The 18857-nt window shown below is 42.7% G+C and overlaps 1 long non-coding RNA gene across 1 annotated transcript in view; it reads left to right on the top strand.

Annotated features, from left to right (window-relative positions):
- LOC139754560 (uncharacterized) overlaps positions 1-18857 on the top strand; it is a 625282-nt gene that overhangs the window by 456233 nt on the left and 150192 nt on the right. Inside the window, exon 3 of the long non-coding RNA XR_011713903.1 lies at positions 15678-15758. This is a non-coding gene — a long non-coding RNA (uncharacterized lncRNA). The remainder of the gene's footprint in view (positions 1-15677; positions 15759-18857) is intronic.

Here is an 18857-nt window from a genome sequence, read left to right as displayed (position 1 = left end):
GCTGTGTGGGTGTCGTTGCTGCTGTGAGTATAAGATGGTGGTCGTTTTACTGAGCTGGGGTCGATATGTGATCGTTGTACTGAGCTGGTGTCGATATGTGGTCGTTTTACTGAGCTGGTGTCGATATGTGGTCGTTGTACTGAGCTGGTGTCGATATGGTGGTCGTTGTACTGAGCTGGTGTCGATATGGTGGTCGTTGTACTGAGCTGGTGTCGATATGTGGTCGTTGTGCTGAGCTGGTGTCGATATGTGGTCGTTGTGCTGAGCTGGTGTCGATATGTGGTCGTTGTGCTGAGCTGGTGTCGATATGTGGTCGTTGTAATGAGCTGGTGTCGATATGTGGTCGTTGTACCGAGCTGGTGTCGATATGTGATCGTTGTAATGAGCTGGTGTCGATATGTGGTCGTTGTAATGAGCTGGTGTCGATATGTGATCGTTGTAATGAGCTGGTGTCGATATGTGGTCATTGTACTGAGCTGGTGTCGCTATGGTGGTCGTTGTACTGAGCTGGTGTCGATATGTGGTCGTTGTACTGAGCTGGTGTCGATATGTGGTCGTTGTACTGAGCTGGTGTCGATATGTGGTCGTTGTAATGAGCTGGTGTCGATATGTGGTCGTTGTACTGAGCTGGTGTCGATATGGTGGTCGTTGTACTGAGCTGGTGTCGATATGTGGTCGTTGTGCTGAGCTGGTGTCGATATGTGGTCGTTGTGCTGAGCTGGTGTCGATATGTGGTCGTTGTAATGAGCTGGTGTCGATATGTGGTCGTTGTAATGAGCTGGTGTCGATATGTGGTCGTTGTACCGAGCTGGTGTCGATATGTGATCGTTGTAATGAGCTGGTGTCGATATGTGGTCGTTGTAATGAGCTGGTGTCGATATGTGATCGTTGTAATGAGCTGGTGTCGATATGTGGTCGTTGTACTGAGCTGGTGTCGCTATGGTGGTCGTTGTACTGAGCTGGTGTCGATATGTGGTCGTTGTACTGAGCTGGTGTCGATATGTGGTCGTTGTGCTGAGCTGGTGTCGCTATGGTGGTCGTTGTACTGAGCTGGTGTCGATATGGTGGTCGTTGTACTGAGCTGGTGTCGATATGGTGGTCGTTGTACTGAGCTGGTGTCGATATGTGGTCGTTGTACTGAGCTGGTGTCGATATGTGGTCGTTGTGCTGAGCTGGTGTCGCTATGGTGGTCGTTGTACTGAGCTGGTGTCGCTATGGTGGTCGTTGTACTGAGCTGGTGTCGATATGGTGGTCGTTGTACTGAGCTGGTGTCGATATGTGGTCGTTGTACTGAGCTGGGGTCGATATGTGGTCGTTGTACTGAGCTGGTGTCGATATGTGGTCGTTGTACTGAGCTGGGGTCGATATGTGGTCGTTGTACTGAGCTAGTGTCGATATGTGGTCGTTGTACTGAGCTGGTGTCGATATGTGGTCGTTGTACTGAGCTGGTGTCGATATGTGGTCGTTGTACTGAGCTGGTGTCGATATGTGGTCGTTGTACTGAGCTGGTGTCGATATGTGGTCGTTGTACTGAGCTGGTGTCGATATGTGGTCGTTGTACTGAGCTGGTGTCGATATGTGGTCGTTGTACTGAGCTGGTGTCGATATGTGGTCGTTGTACTGAGCTGGTGTCGATATGTGGTCGTTGTAATGAGCTGGTGTCGATATGTGATCGTTGTAATGAGCTGGTGTCGATATGTGGTCATTGTACTGAGCTGGTGTCGCTATGGTGGTCGTTGTACTGAGCTGTGTCGATATGTGGTCGTTGTACTGAGCTGGTGTCGATATGTGGTCGTTGTACTGAGCTGGTGTCGATATGTGGTCGTTGTACTGAGCTGGTGTCGATATGGTGGTCGTTGTACTGAGCTGGTGTCGATATGTGGTCGTTGTGCTGAGCTGGTGTCGATATGTGGTCGTTGTGCTGAGCTGGGTGTCGATATGTGGTCGTTGTAATGAGCTGGTGTCGATATGTGGTCGTTGTAATGAGCTGGTGTCGATATGTGGTCGTTGTACCGAGCTGGTGTCGATATGTGATCGTTGTAATGAGCTGGTGTCGATATGTGGTCGTTGTAATGAGCTGGTGTCGATATGTGATCGTTGTAATGAGCTGGTGTCGATATGTGGTCGTTGTACTGAGCTGGTGTCGCTATGGTGGTCGTTGTACTGAGCTGGTGTCGATATGTGGTCGTTGTACTGAGCTGGTGTCGATATGTGGTCGTTGTACTGAGCTGGTGTCGATATGTGGTCGTTGTAATGAGCTGGTGTCGATATGTGGTCGTTGTACTGAGCTGGTGTCGATATGGTGGTCGTTGTACTGAGCTGGTGTCGATATGTGGTCGTTGTGCTGAGCTGGTGTCGATATGTGGTCGTTGTGCTGAGCTGGTGTCGATATGTGGTCGTTGTAATGAGCTGGTGTCGATATGTGGTCGTTGTAATGAGCTGGTGTCGATATGTGGTCGTTGTACCGAGCTGGTGTCGATATGTGATCGTTGTAATGAGCTGGTGTCGATATGTGGTCGTTGTAATGAGCTGGTGTCGATATGTGATCGTTGTAATGAGCTGGTGTCGATATGTGGTCGTTGTACTGAGCTGGTGTCGCTATGGTGGTCGTTGTACTGAGCTGGTGTCGATATGTGGTCGTTGTACTGAGCTGGTGTCGATATGTGGTCGTTGTGCTGAGCTGGTGTCGCTATGGTGGTCGTTGTACTGAGCTGGTGTCGATATGGTGGTCGTTGTACTGAGCTGGTGTCGATATGTGGTCGTTGTACTGAGCTGGTGTCGATATGTGGTCGTTGTACTGAGCTGGTGTCGATATGTGGTCGTTGTGCTGAGCTGGTGTCGCTATGGTGGTCGTTGTACTGAGCTGGTGTCGCTATGGTGGTCGTTGTACTGAGCTGGTGTCGATATGGTGGTCGTTGTACTGAGCTGGTGTCGATATGTGGTCGTTGTACTGAGCTGGGGTCGATATGTGGTCGTTGTACTGAGCTGGTGTCGATATGTGGTCGTTGTACTGAGCTGGTGTCGATATGTGGTCGTTGTACTGAGTTGGTGTCGATATGTGGTCGTTGTACTGAGCTGGTGTCGATATGTGGTCGTTGTACTGAGCTGGTGTCGATATGTGGTCGTTGTACTGAGCTGGGGTCGATATGTGGTCGTTGTACTGAGCTAGTGTCGATATGTGGTCGTTGTACTGAGCTGGTGTCGATATGTGGTCGTTGTACTGAGCTGGTGTCGATATGTGGTCGTTGTACTGAGCTGGTGTCGATATGTGGTCGTTGTACTGAGCTGGTGTCGATATGTGGTCGTTGTACTGAGCTGGTGTCGATATGTGGTCGTTGTACTGAGCTGGTGTCGATATGTGGTCGTTGTACTGAGCTGGTGTCGATATGTGGTCGTTGTACTGAGCTGGTGTCGATATGTGGTCGTTAAGGATCAAGTACGGAGACAGACAGACACACACAAAATATTGACTGTTAGACGCGAAGAAAAACATACACTCTTTCGAACAGAGTTTCTTCAATATATATTTGCTCGTGCTTTATGTATATAGGTCTGGTTTGGGGCTGAAGGTAATTCGAGTGTTTATTATCGTTATTATTACTATATCATTATTACTTATTATCGATATTATTATTATCTTCTTATCATTATTCTCATTATCATTGTTGTCATATTACTTGTATTATTATTATTATTATTACTATTATTGTCGTTATTATTATTTTTTCTTTTTTTTTCCCAAAAGAAGGAACAGAGAAGGGGGCCAGGTGAGGATATTCCCTCAAAGGCCCAGTCCTCTGTTGTTAACGCTACCTCGCTATCGCGGGAAATGGCGAATAGTACGAAAGAAAGAAAAAAGATTGATATTATTACTATCGTTATTGTGATTATCGTTATTATTATAATTGTGAACGTAATGAACATTTTATTACTCATTTATACCGACCATGGATATCTCATAAGTCATAAAATGTAACACTCACCCTAAGAAACTAAGGTTTAAGAAGAAATAAAGAAATATTCTCTTGAATTCATTCTGTAATGTTGAAATTCAACTTCACTGGATGATAAATTCATCGATCCAATTTGGCAACGTTTCAAACTCTATCAATACAGATGTATTTCGAAGGAGGACAAATACAGTCTCCCTCACTTCACCATGTGTGTGAAGTGAACAGTTATACAGATGTATTTGTTGTTATTGTATTTTGTTGTTAGATCATGATGGTTATGAACTCCTCCAGCTGTTGAGATCTTGTTAATCAGCTGGAAGGCTGACGAACAACGTCATATCTGCAGAAGTTAGTGTGAAAAGATCTTCCCTCACAGTGAACTGGTTAGTCACCGTTGGTGCCAGACGTATGGACGCAGGAAGGTGGCAGCGACGGGGGTAGTAACAGATGTTGGCTGTTTGGGTCTGACACGATCTGCGAGGCGAGGCGATAGGAGACGGAGGGTTTGTGTTAATGGATGGGTGGAAAGTTTTGATTTGACGAAGGGTTGGTGGGGGGGAAACAACACGCATATACGTCGGTGGTCGCTGGAATGGACCTGGATGTTGCTTCTGGTAGCTGAACGGTGTAGTGTGAATTGTGTCTGGGATGGATGATCGCTGTTTAGGGTTTCAAGTTATATGTGTGATGACAAAATAAGCTTTCTTCATATCCTCTGTCTATCAGTCTATCTTTCTATCTATCTATCTATCTCTATCTATCTATCTATCTATCTATCTATATATCTATCTATCTATCTATCTATCTATCTATCTCTCTCTCTCTCTCTCTCTCTCTCTCTCTATATATATATATATATATATATATATATATATATATATATATATATATATATATATATAGATAGATAGATAGATATACATAGATATATAGGTGTGTGTGTGTGTGTATACACAGACAGACACAGTCAGAAAGACAGACACAGTCTTTGTCAACAGACTGGATGGTATTCAAAAAAAGAATCTGTATCGATTTTTTTTATCATAAGTTTTGTTCCTGGTTTGAAAAAAAAAAAAAGATACCCATTGTACAACTTTATTTCCAAATCGCGTTCTGGGAACTTTGAAGACCATCTTTTTTTTTTATATTTGAATGCTATACGATCTCTCAGTCCAAGACGTTTTCATAAGAATTTCTTAAGAGAAAAAAAAAAACCATATGGCTACATCTCCCATCACTCTCTAAATCCCCTTATCTAAAGTTTACTACAATAACGAGAAATGGCTCTTCATTCCATATCATCGTTGGGCGATACGATGTAAAAAAAAAAAAAAGTTTAATCCTCGTCCTACGAGGGAAGAAAAAGATTTAAATACAAAATCCGGGTAAAGGAACGACCAGCCAGTCTGGTTCCTGGGGAGATCCAGGTCCTGTTGTGTTCTCCGGCGAATTCTCAACGCCGAGGGGCGCTCTCCGTCGCGCCAACTTTGGCGTGATTTATGGAGGGTTTTGTGTGTGGGGCCAGCCAGTCGCTACCTCCCTCCGGTCTTCTTTAATTCGTGGGCACAAGCCTGTTACCGGTAGTCGGGCGATAGATAGACGGATATATAGATAGACAGAGAAAGAAAGACAGACATGGATGGATAGAGAGAGAGAGAGAGAGAGAGAGAGAGAGAGAGAGAGAGAGAGAGAGAGAGAGAGAGAGAGAGAGAGTTAAGACTGGGGTTACATGAAAAAATGTGAAAAAGAGAGAGAGAGAGAGAGAGAGAGAGAGAGAGAGAGAGAGAGAGAGAGAGAGAGAGAGAGGTAAGACTGGGGTTACATGAAAAAATGTGTGTGTGAGAGAGAGAGAGAGAGAGAGAGAGAGAGAGAGAGAGAGAGAGAGAGAGAGAGAGAGAGAGAGAGAGAGAGAGAGTTAAGACTGGGGTTACATGAAAAAATTGTGTGTGTGAGAGAGAGAGAGAGAGAGAGAGAGAGAGAGAGAGAGAGAGAGAGAGAGAGAGAGAGAGAGAGAGTAAAAGGAATGGAAAGAATGGGAGGAGATGGGGAACGGTTGTGAAGGGAGGGAAGAAAAGATAGATTGGAGGGAAATAAGTGGGAAGGGGAGAGGTTGAGGTGGGAGGAGGAGAGGCATATAGGCAAGACGAGACTAAAGATAGACTGACGGAGGAAACGAGACGAAAAGGAAGGCACAAAATAGTAGGCAAAGGAAAGGTAAAAAATAACAAGGAAGAAACAGTCACAGATGGAAAAGTCTAGAGGCAAATGAGGTTTGGATACGAAGCAAACAAAATAGGGATATTGGAAGATAACGAAGAAATGAAGGAAGGGATGAGAAATAGGGTGGATGAGGGGAAAGAAGGAATAGGAGGAAGAGGAGGAGGTAAGGAAAACGGGACAGAGGGAGCGTTAAAGTGAATGTAACTGTGGGACATGGGTGAACGCGACGGTGAGGTGGGCCATAGACGGGGATTGGATGAGGTTTGGAGACCTGTGGAGACGGTGGGAGATGAGTGAGGAGAGAGGAGATACGAGTGAGGAGTATGGGAAGAAGATAGAAACTAGAAGGAGACCGTAAACAGAAGGAAAGAAAGAAAACGAATTAGGATAAATCAAATCACCTTTCATCAAAATTGAATCAATGGAGTTCACAATAAAATCTCTGATTCGTATTATTTTGCTCGACTCCTTATGGTTATTTCATTAGATACATCAGAAAGAGCTTTGCACAAGGCGTGTCTTTCTACATCTCGTGTGTATTTTGCTAATGGGGACCTGGTAAATACAGATATGTTATCACCTAATTTTACTTGCTAAAGTAAATTCCCTTGTGTTTTCATATTAGCCTCATTATCAGTAGAACGTAATGAAGTTGATTTAATTACCAGACACAAACTATGTCTTCTAATGTATTATATATACATATATATATATATATATATATATATATATATATATATATATATATATATATATATATATATATATATATTTATATCTGAATGGGAGCAGACAGTGTGAATTGTGTGCATGGGTATATATGTATGTGTCTGTGTATGTATATATATGTGTACATTGAGATGTATAGGTATGTATATTTGCGTGTGTGGACGTGTGTGTGTATACATTGTGTATGGGGGTGGGTTGGGCCATTTCTTTCGTCTGTTTCCTTGCGCTACCTCGCAAACGCGGGAGACAGCGACAAAACAAAATAAAAAGATAAATAGATAAATATATATATATATATATATATATATATATATATATATATATATATATATATATATATATATATATATATATATATATATGATATGTTTCCAATAGGTCAGATATTGGCTTAAGGTTCAGTAAGTATAGCATTTCAATTTGTGACTGCGGAAGGCGACCACGCAACATTGCCCTGCGGGGGCGACATTCTCTGGGGATCCTGGACAATGAGTAACAGTAGAACTGGACCCGGTTCTTACCTCCAGCCAGAATACGTAAAAAGGTCTCCGTCAATATGCGAGGCGAGGATTGAAGAGGGTTAAGTCTCTCACTCGGTCTAAGAGGAGAGGATTTGATTGGGTTTAATCCCTCCGTCAGTCTGTGAGGAGATTTGATGAGGTTTTGTCCCTTCGTGAAAGAGAACTTGGAGAGTTTATTATTCTAGTGGAGAGAACGTTGAGGGTCTACTGTCTTTAGGAGAGGAGTTTAAGGGCCTCATGTATTGCGTGGAGAGAGAGAGTCTGGAGGACTGAATATCATTGTTGAGAGAATGGAAAGAGCTTCAAACGCCCTTGTATAAACATCTTGGGTCTTTAACATCTTCTTTAATACCTTCTTGTATATATTCTTTTGAGAAAGAGAGTTGAAAGATATGGATTCTATATGGAGGGAGTTTTTGTACTATCGTATGTATGTGAGAAGAATTTGTGGTATTGTAATCTCCTTCTTTTGTTTTCTACCGGTTCACTGTAGAGACGAACATCTGGAATGTTTAAGAAGTTATATTTACTCAACATTGACGAAGTCTCGAATATTCTTGATGTCTTTAGGTAATGGAGAGAGATGCAAATATATCGAGAGAAGTCAACTAACACTATGCTGACGCCTCGTTTCCTCATAAGCCATCATGGTAGATAGAAACACATTCGGCACAGTTTAGAAACTTACTATAATACCAGATTCAAGCCATAACTACAGGTCTCTCTTTTTTCTCCACAAGCACTGTCAAATAATAGGAATATAATACATTCAGCACAGTAAAGGAAAATGACAGAATAAGTCATTGATCAAGGACATAAAAACCTCTCGTTTCAACAACACCATCGAACAACAGAAACGCAAGTTTGATTCAGACACAATGCATACGAGGACAATATACATCCACCAGCATTAACTCACTCGTCGTCTGAGGTATTGCCCAACAACAGACGGGTAACCAGATAAGACAGGTAACCATATGAGACGCGTAACCGTCTTATACAACCATGGGATAACGTTCTTAATTACTGTCCTTCTTAGATGTTTCAATAAACGCTTTAAAACCCAGTCTCTCCACCCACCTTTCCGGTCGGTTGAACCGGATCTAAACTCTGGAAAGAGGCGGAGGATATGACCTTTGACCTCTTGACCTTCTTCCTACTCCCCACTGGGCTAGGCCGGCGGGAAGGTCAAAGTCCTTGTCATATCCGCTGATAAGATATTAAAGCAAATGAGCGATAGAAAATACGTCCGAAAATGCTTGGAAAACAGGAGCGTGTTGAATTGAGATATACTTCAAAATGTTTCATCAATGTTTCATCTCACACTCAGCTTCTCAAAATAAAGAGACTGAAACCTTAGATATGTGATCTAATTCTAATGAAACCCCCCTGAAACCTTCGCAGTTGTTGAAAGAAAAAAAGATATAAGATCCTCCGATTTATAGGATTATATGAGATTAAGATTCGACAAGAGAATTCAGAATTCAGCAACAACACGTTGCATCCTTCTTAAGAGGATTTCATCGGTGATCTTCGTGTCGAAATGTTTTGATTACTTTCTTAATATTTTCCTGGAAGCTTGGGGGTCAAGTCGTATATCATGATGGAGACCTGTTTCTTCATACATGGCAAAAAAGAAAGAATAAACTGATCACACCAGACTCTAATCTGTCCGTGTGTGTGTGTGTGTGTGTGTGTGTGTGTGTGTGTGTGTGTGTTTGTGTTATGTTACCACCAAATGTTCCATTCTTTCCTTCCTGTGGTGAAGGAAACAAACACATCTCTCTCTCTCTCTCTCTCTCTCTCTCTCTCTCTCTCTCTCTCTCTCTCTCTCTCTCTCTCTCTCTCTCTCTCTCTCTCTCTCTCTCTCTCTCTCTCTCTCTTCCCCTACAGCATTATGTACAGGTTGTGTGTGTGTGGGTGGGTGTGTGTGTGGGTGTACACATTAACACTGTCCAGTTCGGGCCCATAATTAGAGAAATACAGAATGACCCGATCGCAGCTGTTCCCTGATTTACTTTGGCAGTCAGAAACTCCGCTCGTAACGCAGGGTTGTGCCAGCAGGGCGCCCGCCCCCCACCACACACACACACACACACACACACACACACACACACACACACACACACACACACACACCCACCCTAGCGAATGCATTCCCAGTGTGTCATTTATAATGATGGAGGTCTTTGCACTCGCTATAGCAAGAAAAACTAGTATACGAGAGGAGGAATTGGCAGGCATTCTATAGGAAAGTGGTGTTAGGAATTGGTCAAATCGGATCACTAATTGATGTACTCAAATCAATTGACAGCTTATACGAGAGGAGGATCAAGTTGGCAGGCATTATGTAGGAAACTAGTGTTCGAAAATGGGTAAATGAGTACACTAGATGAAGTAGTCTAACCAATTTACAGTATACGAGAAGAGGAACCAAATTGAGCTGGCATTATGTAAAAGAAAAAAAAAAAACTGGTGTTGGAAATTGGTCAGATCACTACACTAAACTTGGGGTTTAATGGTGAAGGTTGATGCCTTAATTTGTGCTGCTGGTTATCCACTCGCCACCGAGTTGATGGTATTACGCCATTTAGATTTCTTTTTCTTTTTTTTTCTTCTTCATATACGCCATTTAGATCTTTTTTTTTTTATCTAACAGCCCCTGTAAAGCCATCAAACGAAGCTGTTGCTTCAGTAACAAGGGAATTATAGCAGACGGGGAATGGGGAATGAGGGGAGGGAAATTATTACACCCACCACCAGTTAATTTCGAATTATAATGACATTATTATTCGGAAATATGCGAGCGTAACGAAGCGCACGATGGGAATTGGCGCATTCGAATCAAAGGATTGGTGTGTGTGTGTGTGTGTGTGTGTGTGTGTGTGTGTGTGTGTGTGTGTGTTTTTCTCTCTCTCTCTCTCCTCCTGATTAGGGAGGATCCGGATTGCATGCCAAGAACGCATGTCATCATTATTCGAAACTTTGTCGTCAGCCTTCATAATGAGGTGAATGGGGATCCAGCCTCTCTCTCTCTCTCTCTCTCTCTCTCTCTCTCTCTCTCTCTCTCTCTCTCTCTCTCTCTCCCCTATGTTGGCAAATGCTGGACAAAATATGATGAGGACACAATGACACGTAGAATAATTTGCATTTGTCTCGTATGCGATATTCTTTATAAGATTATTTTTTTCGTTTATCAATTTTTTTTTTTTCCGATGAATATTCTAATATTTTGCGATAGGTTTGCCTTGCTTTTCCACGAGATATTTTGTGCATATATATATATATATATATATATATATATATATATATATATATATATATATATATATATATATATATATAATATTAAGATCTCTATTTACGTCCAATGAAGCAAAGTAGATGCGCGAAATAAGAGGGTAAAAAAAATATATAATGTTTCAGTCCTCTTTCTCTGTCCCCCACTGGCTCTCTCTCTCTCTCTCTCTCTCTCTCTCTCTCTCTCTCTCTCTCTCTCTCTCTCTCTCTCTCTCTCTCTCTCTCTCTCCATTAACTCCTTTAGCCTAATATTAGCAGCACCCCTTCTCCTCTTACAGATGCAACCCAGCTTCGAATTTGTTTAGTCAATGAAGGGGGGTTTTATTGCTGCCTGCAGTAGTGGAAGTTGTAGATGGGAAATCTACACTTTACTGAGGGATTAGAAAATATAGATGTGAGGAGGGGGTGTGTGGGAGAGGGTGGGTCCATGCACAGTCATTAACGCTCCACTGGGAAGGTATGAACGTTCCATTAAGAAAGTATTAAGGTTCCACTAAGAAAGTATTAAGGTTCCATTAGGAAAGTATTAACGTTCCACTGGGAAAGTACTAACGTTCCATTGGGAAAGTACTAACGTTCCATTGGGAAAGTAATAACGTTCCATTGGGAAAGTACTAACGTTCCATTGGGGAAGTATTAACGTTCCATTGGGAAAGTAATAACGTTCCATTGGGAAAGTACTAACGTTCCATTGGGAAAGTATTAACGTTCCATTGGGAAAGTAATAACGTTCCACTAGGAAAGTATTAACGTTCCACTGGGAAAGTATTAACGTTCCATTGGGAAAGTACTAACGTTCCATTGGGAAAGTATTAACGTTCCATTGGGAAAGTATTAACGTTCTACTGGAAAGATTATTAACGTTCCATTGGGAAACTACTAACGTTCCATTGGGAAAGTAATAACGTTCCATTGGGAAAGTATTAACGTTCCATTGGGAAAGTACTAACGTTCCATTGGGAAAGTATTAACGTTCTACTGGGAAAGTACTAACCTTCCATTGGGAAAGTAATAACGTTCCATTGGGAAAGTATTAACGTTCTACTGGGAAAGTACTAACGTTCCACTGGGAAAGTATTAACGTTCCATTGGGAAAGTATTAACGTTCTACTGGAAAGATTATTAACGTTCTACTGGAAAGATTATTAACGTTCCACTGGGAAAGTATTAACGCTCTACTGGGAAAGCATTAACGCTCCACTGGGAAAAGTAACGGGTTGTCTACTGAGAAAAAGGCACTGGTAGTGTACATTATACTGCGTAAATCTTGACGCTCTCTTCTGAGGGCAATTAATTGGTATTTTAGGCTCTGCTGAGAGAGAGAGAGAGAGAGAGAGAGAGAGAGAGAGAGAGAGAGAGAGAGAGAGAGAGAGAGAGAGAGAGAGTGGAAGCCTGATTCTAATTAGCAATCTACTTCCCGCTGAGAGACTTAGTGGCAATCTACGTCGCGCCACTGAGAAAGGCAGTGGTATTTCTTTTCTCTCTCTTTTTTTTTTGTTTCTGCAGAAAGAATGGCTCTTCATAGTTCACGTCTGTGTGGTAGAATCGCTAGGACTTGTCTCTGGTGAGAGAGAGACCTGGAGTTTACCATCCTACTAAGAGGATAGAGTGTAGTCTACATGTAGTGTGAGATTGCCAGGAGTTTACATCTGTGGGTGAGAGTGAATGAAGAGGTTTACTTATATAATGACAGTCACTCCTCCTCTGCTAGCGGAGTGAATGCTGGACCAGCTCCCCTGCTGGAAGAGTGACTGATGGACTGGCTCCCCTGCTGGAAGAGTGACTGATGGACTGGCTCCCCTGCTGGAAGAGTGACTGATGGACCAGCTCCCTTGCTGGAAGAGTGACTGATGGACCAGCTCCCTTGCTGGAAGAGTGACTGATGGACCAGCTCCCTTGCTGGAAGAGTGACTGATGGACCAGCTCCCTTGCTGGAAGAGTGACTGATGGACCAGCTCCCTTGCTGGAAGAGTGACTGATGGACCAGCTCCCATGCTGGAAGAGTGACTCATGAACTAACTCTCCCGCTGGAAAAGCGACTGATGGACTAGCTCCCCTGCTGGGAGAGTGACTGATGGACCAGCTCCTCTGCTGGAAGAGTGACTGATGGACCAGCTCCCTTGCTGGAGGAGTGACTGATAGATTACGTCTCCTCAGAGAGTGACTGGGAGGCCACTCCTAATGGAGGTATAACTGGAAAATTGTTGGAAGATTTCCTTTTCTTGTGTGTGTGTGTGTGTGTGGTGTGGTGTGTGTGTGTGGGTCTGTGGTATGTGTGTGTGTGTGTGTGTGTGGTGTGTGTGTGTGTGGGTCTGTGGTGTGTGTGTGTGTGGTGTGGGTGGGTCTTTGGTGTCTGTGTGTGTGTGTGTGTGTGTGTGTGGAGTGGTGTGTGTGTGGTGTGGTGTGTGTATGGTGTGGCGTGTGTGTGTGTTTATGTGGTGTGTGTGTTTGTGTGTGGGGAGTGGTGTGTGTGGTGTGTGTATGTGTGTGGTGTGGTGTGTGTGGGTGGGTGGGTGGGTCTGTGCTGTGTGTGTGTGTGATGTGTGTGTGTGTGTGTGTGGACGGTAATCAAAGAGAAATGCCGTAGGGAAGATTTTCCTAACACGCCATTAGGTGGAGACGGGAAATTACGAGCAACACGCTGAAATAACCGAGCAAATACAAACAAACGGAAATGAAAATACATGAGACTGAAAAGCGTGGAAATAAAACGACTTGAATACTAAATGTATATATGGAAGTGTTTACCTTCATATCCCACGGGATATGCAAGATGAAAATGTTCCTCGCAAAGGAACTGATAAATGGTAAAAGTAATGAAGAGAGTTAAGAGATAATAAATGATAAATAAGTGGATAATCAAGGAATGTATATGTAGACAAATGAGAGGAGATGTTGGCATACAGCTGTGGGGGGAAAAAATTCCCATAAAGAACAGAATCGTACGGGAAGCGAAGATGATGATGGTAGACTTAAGCTAAGAGAGCAGACTGAGGCGGAGTTGAGAGAGAGAGAGAGAGAGAGAGAGAGAGAGAGAGAGAGAGAGAGAGAGAGAGAGAGAGAGAGAGAGGTACATAGAAACACTAGAAAATTCAGAGGGACACAGACAGTCACACGCCTATTATATATCTTTGTCTTGTTTCCCTTCATTCCCTTCGAATCTTTTCCCACTCGTTCCAGTGTTTCTCCTCCTACTTCCAATCATTTTCCCAGACTTCTCCCCTTTCGTCGCCGTCGTCATCTTCCAATTGCCCTCCTTCTCCTCCACTGTACCAATCTCCTTCTATTACCATAGTACCTCATCATTGATAACCCCAATACTTCTGCTATCCCTCAAAACCTCTTAACTTCTCCACACTTACTCTCGACCCAGACGTCTCTCTCTCTCTCTCTCTCTCTCTCTCTCTCTCTCTCTCTCTCTCTCTCTCTCTCTCTGTGCGTACCCTTTGCCGCACCGCACCATATGTACCTGTCTCTCCCTCTCTTCTCTCTCTCTCTCTGGCCTACCACACCCACGTCCGTCATCATTTGCCAACATAAACAAATCCATGTCAGGCTGCCGAACCCTCGCCTCTGAGCATTATGATATTCGGGTCCAGCTAAAAGCTCTCGTAGAGTATTCGGAGATATTCCTAAACGGTGTCTCCCTTGATAGTCCAACATAGAAAAGGTATTCCTTGGGGACTATTCTATGATTGTAGACCTTACAGGAGTCGATGTTGTGTTTTTGTGTTGAAATGTGGGTTGATGTATTCAGCGAACTGATCATATGTTAGTTGGAAAGCCTGAAAGAGTTTTGCATAGTTGGTGAAATATGAGTTTTAGAATTCCGAATATTTTTTTATGTAGTTCGCAAATGATATTTGGGGTGATAAATCCACAAATGTTATAGATCGAAGTGTGAAAAATGGTTGTGCATTAGAAGGACCTATGATAAGAGACTTGATAGTCCATAACCAGGTTATCTGCTGGAGGACAGAAGAATAATGTCCCAAATTTATAATCTTATTTGGGTTTAGGTAAGGTTAGGTTAATGTCCTAAATTTATAATCTTATTTGGGGTTAGGTTAGGTTAGGTTAGATTAGGTTAATGTCCTAAATTTATAATCTTATTTAGGGTTAGGTTAGGTTAGATTAGGTTGTCCTAAATTTATAATCTTGTTTAGGGTTAGGTTAGATTAGGTTAATGTCCTAAATTTATAATCTTATTTGGGGTTAGATTAGATTAATATCCTGGATTTATAATCCCATTTGTAGTTAGGTTAGATTGGGTTAATGTCCTGAACTTACAATCTTATCTATGGTAGCGACAGCTTAGTACAAGCGAAAGGCATAACTCTCCCGGGTCGCCACACCCTCCCGCACCAAGAAGCGGCATGAAAAAAGCTGAGAGGGAACGCCCGTAGAAGAATATACCGCCTATGAAATTTTATAGGAAAGTGTGAATGAGAAACATTTCCCAATCTCATTGCTGCCAGGTTCTCCGAGATCCATCTAAAATATGAAGAAAAAAAAAGGATATAAATCTTAAAAAATAGCATATTTATAAGTCTGTTTTCCCTCCTCGGATAATGGTATTTGCTGATGGTTTATGTTACTGAAGGACTTTCTAACCTTGATATGAAGGTACTGATAATTCTTCACTTAACAAAAACTGGAAGTAAACCACAGCAATATTCTGTCATCCTACCCCTGAAATGTCCATGCCCACGTTACTATGCCATGTATAGTTTGATTTCATACAGATATTTCTGGTCTTTGAATTGCTATCCAACGAGATGAAGCCCTCAATTGTATGGTTTCGAAGTTATTTGATAATCAGCAAAACTTCATTAAATCTGCTCCCCAAGTCTGTCCTTTCCCGCCAAGAAACTAATTCTCAGTATTTCTTCGTAAGGCTTCCTGAAGCTGGGAAACCAAATTAATTTGTTGCTCTTCTCTGAACTTGTTCCAGGTCTTCCATCCCATCCGATCAACTTTGATGAGAAGTGAACAATTTGTTGGACATGAGTACGGACCACTGCTCTCCGTAAGAGTGAGTATTTCATTTCTCAATCTTTTATCTTATAGTTTATCTTTCTAGCTATAAGATTTAGCATGAAGATAGTTGTATTATAGGTAGCTAGGGATCGTTTTTTTTTTCTTTTTTTTTTTTGGTTGGGAGGAGAAAGGATTTCAAATGATTTACTCAATGCCATACTTTGCATTTGTTCACAATGTGTTCCATTTCACTCGTCTCTGATCTGGCAGTGTTCCCAGTTCCTATGAATGTCTTAGGTCAGCCTTCCTTTTGGACTAGGTTATATTTCCCTCATCAAGTGTCATCATCAGATTCTGAAAATCATTTACATAGAACAATGAAAACTATGGGGTCCAAACACTGAGGCTTTTGATGCCTAGTTCGTCACATTAAGCCAGTCGGATATTTCCCTCCATTTATTATCGTATGGGTTCGTCTGTCTGTCTGTGTCTGCTCAGAGGCAGAGCATCTTGGATGAGCTTAACATTCTATAACACATTCCCTTTTTCCCCGTATTTCCCTCGCCTTCTCTTGATCACCATATTCACGGAAATCTTCTCCCCCGGCAAAACCGACCTCAACTCCCAGAATTCGTCCCCTCAAGCAGCGGTGAAAAGACATATGCAAACACTTCACTCGTGCAAAATGTGCGTTGGTATGTACGTAGATGTTTATGTATATCTATGTAAATTGTAGTTCTACTGATGTTACTCTTTTTGGTGTTGCTAGTGGAATGTTGTTGGTTTGAGTCTATAGATTTGAATCATTTGTTAGTGAAACGTGAGTATACATCACCGTAGAGTTTTATCCCCAATCCTGTGAAATCTTTTTAGAGTGTTTAGACCTTTCATTGCGTTGCGTTACGTTAAGTGTGAAAGAAGTCCATAGAGATTTGGTCATCTCTGTGAAGTGTGGGCGGGTTTTGAGTCTCTAGATCTGGTTTTCCTACACTAACACTGGGTTGTTCAGCACTTCTACTTAGTTTTTGACGTCAGTGATAAGACAGTAGGCAAAACTACACCTTTTTGGTTTACTTTATGGTTTACTTCTGGTCACTTCATGTTATATCTACGTTGTATAGAGGATCATTTGCCCTCTTGTCAGCGACTTATCCCCCTAATTTCACAGTAGCTAGCTAGTATGAAGAGACTGACACCCCCAACCTTATACAAACTAACCCCTCATCTGCACTGCTGGCGCTACATATAGACAAAACCTTCGTCTTAAGTTTCCTCAGGTGAGCGTCGAACTCACAGCTGGATTACCTTTGAGCCACCTGCCATACGCGGGACTTGCACCCGGGTATATGTGATTCATGATATACAAATGCCATATAACTGCCCCAGCTACTTGTCAAACTGAGAGTCTTAGAAGATGTCAAGTGGCCATAGCACTCGATCCTCATATGGAAAAGAGATGTAGAACTGAGGGACAGGGGGTGACAAAAATGTGAGAAGACACTTGCTTCTATTGATGTACGAGTGCGAAACTAACCTCAAAGCCTCGAGACGATCTACAGTGACGTTCAGCAAAGCTGGAAACGTCCGCATCCAGCAACCACACGAATTTGAAGACCCCCCGAAGCTCGGTACGACCTTCGTTGTGATATAGTGCGGAGGGAGCAATGGGCCAGGTAAGAGCGGCCGCTACTCACACAACAAAGTCCAGAGTAATATCCACGACGACACACCGGCATAGCTCCTCCCGTCCATCTATACAGATGATGCTAGACGAACATACAGTGGCTGTGAGGGTTACTCCCGCGGCTGCATGTGAGTCGCGCCTCTCCTTCAGTGGGCGAGTGAGTCAAGACGTGTGTTGTCTTGTTGTCAACACCTTAACTTAGGCTGATGAAGTCGCTGTGCATCCCTCCTGACGCTGTGATCTCGCTCATGAGAGCAGGACCTGGCGGAACGTAGTCTCACAGAGGTGGCTTGGCTGCCGAGAGAGAGGAGAGAGAGACTCGAAGTTTTGGGGTTAATTTGAGGAAAGCTTCACCCCAAAAGCTCAGGGTCTGGGAAGTTCAACCGCCCGAGATGCCTCAGGTCTGTTGTGGTATTTAGACAATAGTGGGCGTACACGAGATTCACAGGTGAAGAATGTCGTACCAAAAGCTGTTACCACACGACCCCATCGTATCTCCTACGACTATTCTATTTCTTTTTCCAGCTTTCCTTCTTTATACTTAATACACTTTGATCTCGAGCTTCCTCCAGTTCGCTGCGATATCTGGACAATGGTAGATATATGAAGGGGTCACGAAGGGAAAGTCCAACACAAAGGGTCTGATACAAAGACTTAATTCGAAAGCTGTTGTCGTGTGTCTATATATTCCAATACTTTCTTCTCATCTCTGTGTGTTGAAACTGACGTACTCTGGCCTGTAACTTAGATTCAGAATTATCATACAGAGTCTGTAAAGAACTTAATCCTATTATGGTGCCTCGAGGTTGCAGGAAAGAGGAAAAGACGTAGAATTCTACGTACCTGACATTGTAATTCACACAGAGGCGACATAGCGACTTTCCTGCTGTTTAAAGGTAATATAGATTCTAAGAATAGCACCTAGGAGGCTATACGAACGAAATCATCTGTCTGCAAAGCACGATACAGATGATACAGCTGCCAAGATTAGCATCTTTGTAGAACTCCAAACCTGCTAAGATTAGCAGCTTTTGAGAACCTGAAATCTAATCTACATAGCAACTGAGATTAGCAGGTTTGGACAACACCAAACCCATGATTAGTAGCAGCTTTGGGAAACTCTAGATAGAATTATGATCCTGCTGAGCGTCATGTGATGAGGTAGACAAGGAATCGAAGACTAATATTAATATAACAAAGGAACTCAAACCGCAATAGACCACTGGAGTCCATTCAAGGCTGTTTGTGACAGAGGAAGATATCTGAAGCCCACAGATCAGTGAGGTAAGAGCAGAAAGACATAGATATATCAGAGAGACATAGATGTTTCAATGGATAGAATGCTATATATATATATATTGTCTTTGGGCAGTATGTGGCCAATAGCCCACATGGATCACCTTCTGGTTGACCAATACCTGAACCAAAATCCTACGAAATCGCAAACGAAATGAACACAAGAAAATGTAA

Source organism: Panulirus ornatus, chromosome 17, assembly GCF_036320965.1.
Source record: "Panulirus ornatus isolate Po-2019 chromosome 17, ASM3632096v1, whole genome shotgun sequence".
Lineage (NCBI taxonomy): Eukaryota > Metazoa > Arthropoda > Malacostraca > Decapoda > Palinuridae > Panulirus > Panulirus ornatus.
Note: the sequence above shows the minus strand (reverse complement) of the source record. Positions and strands in the feature narration are given on the sequence as shown.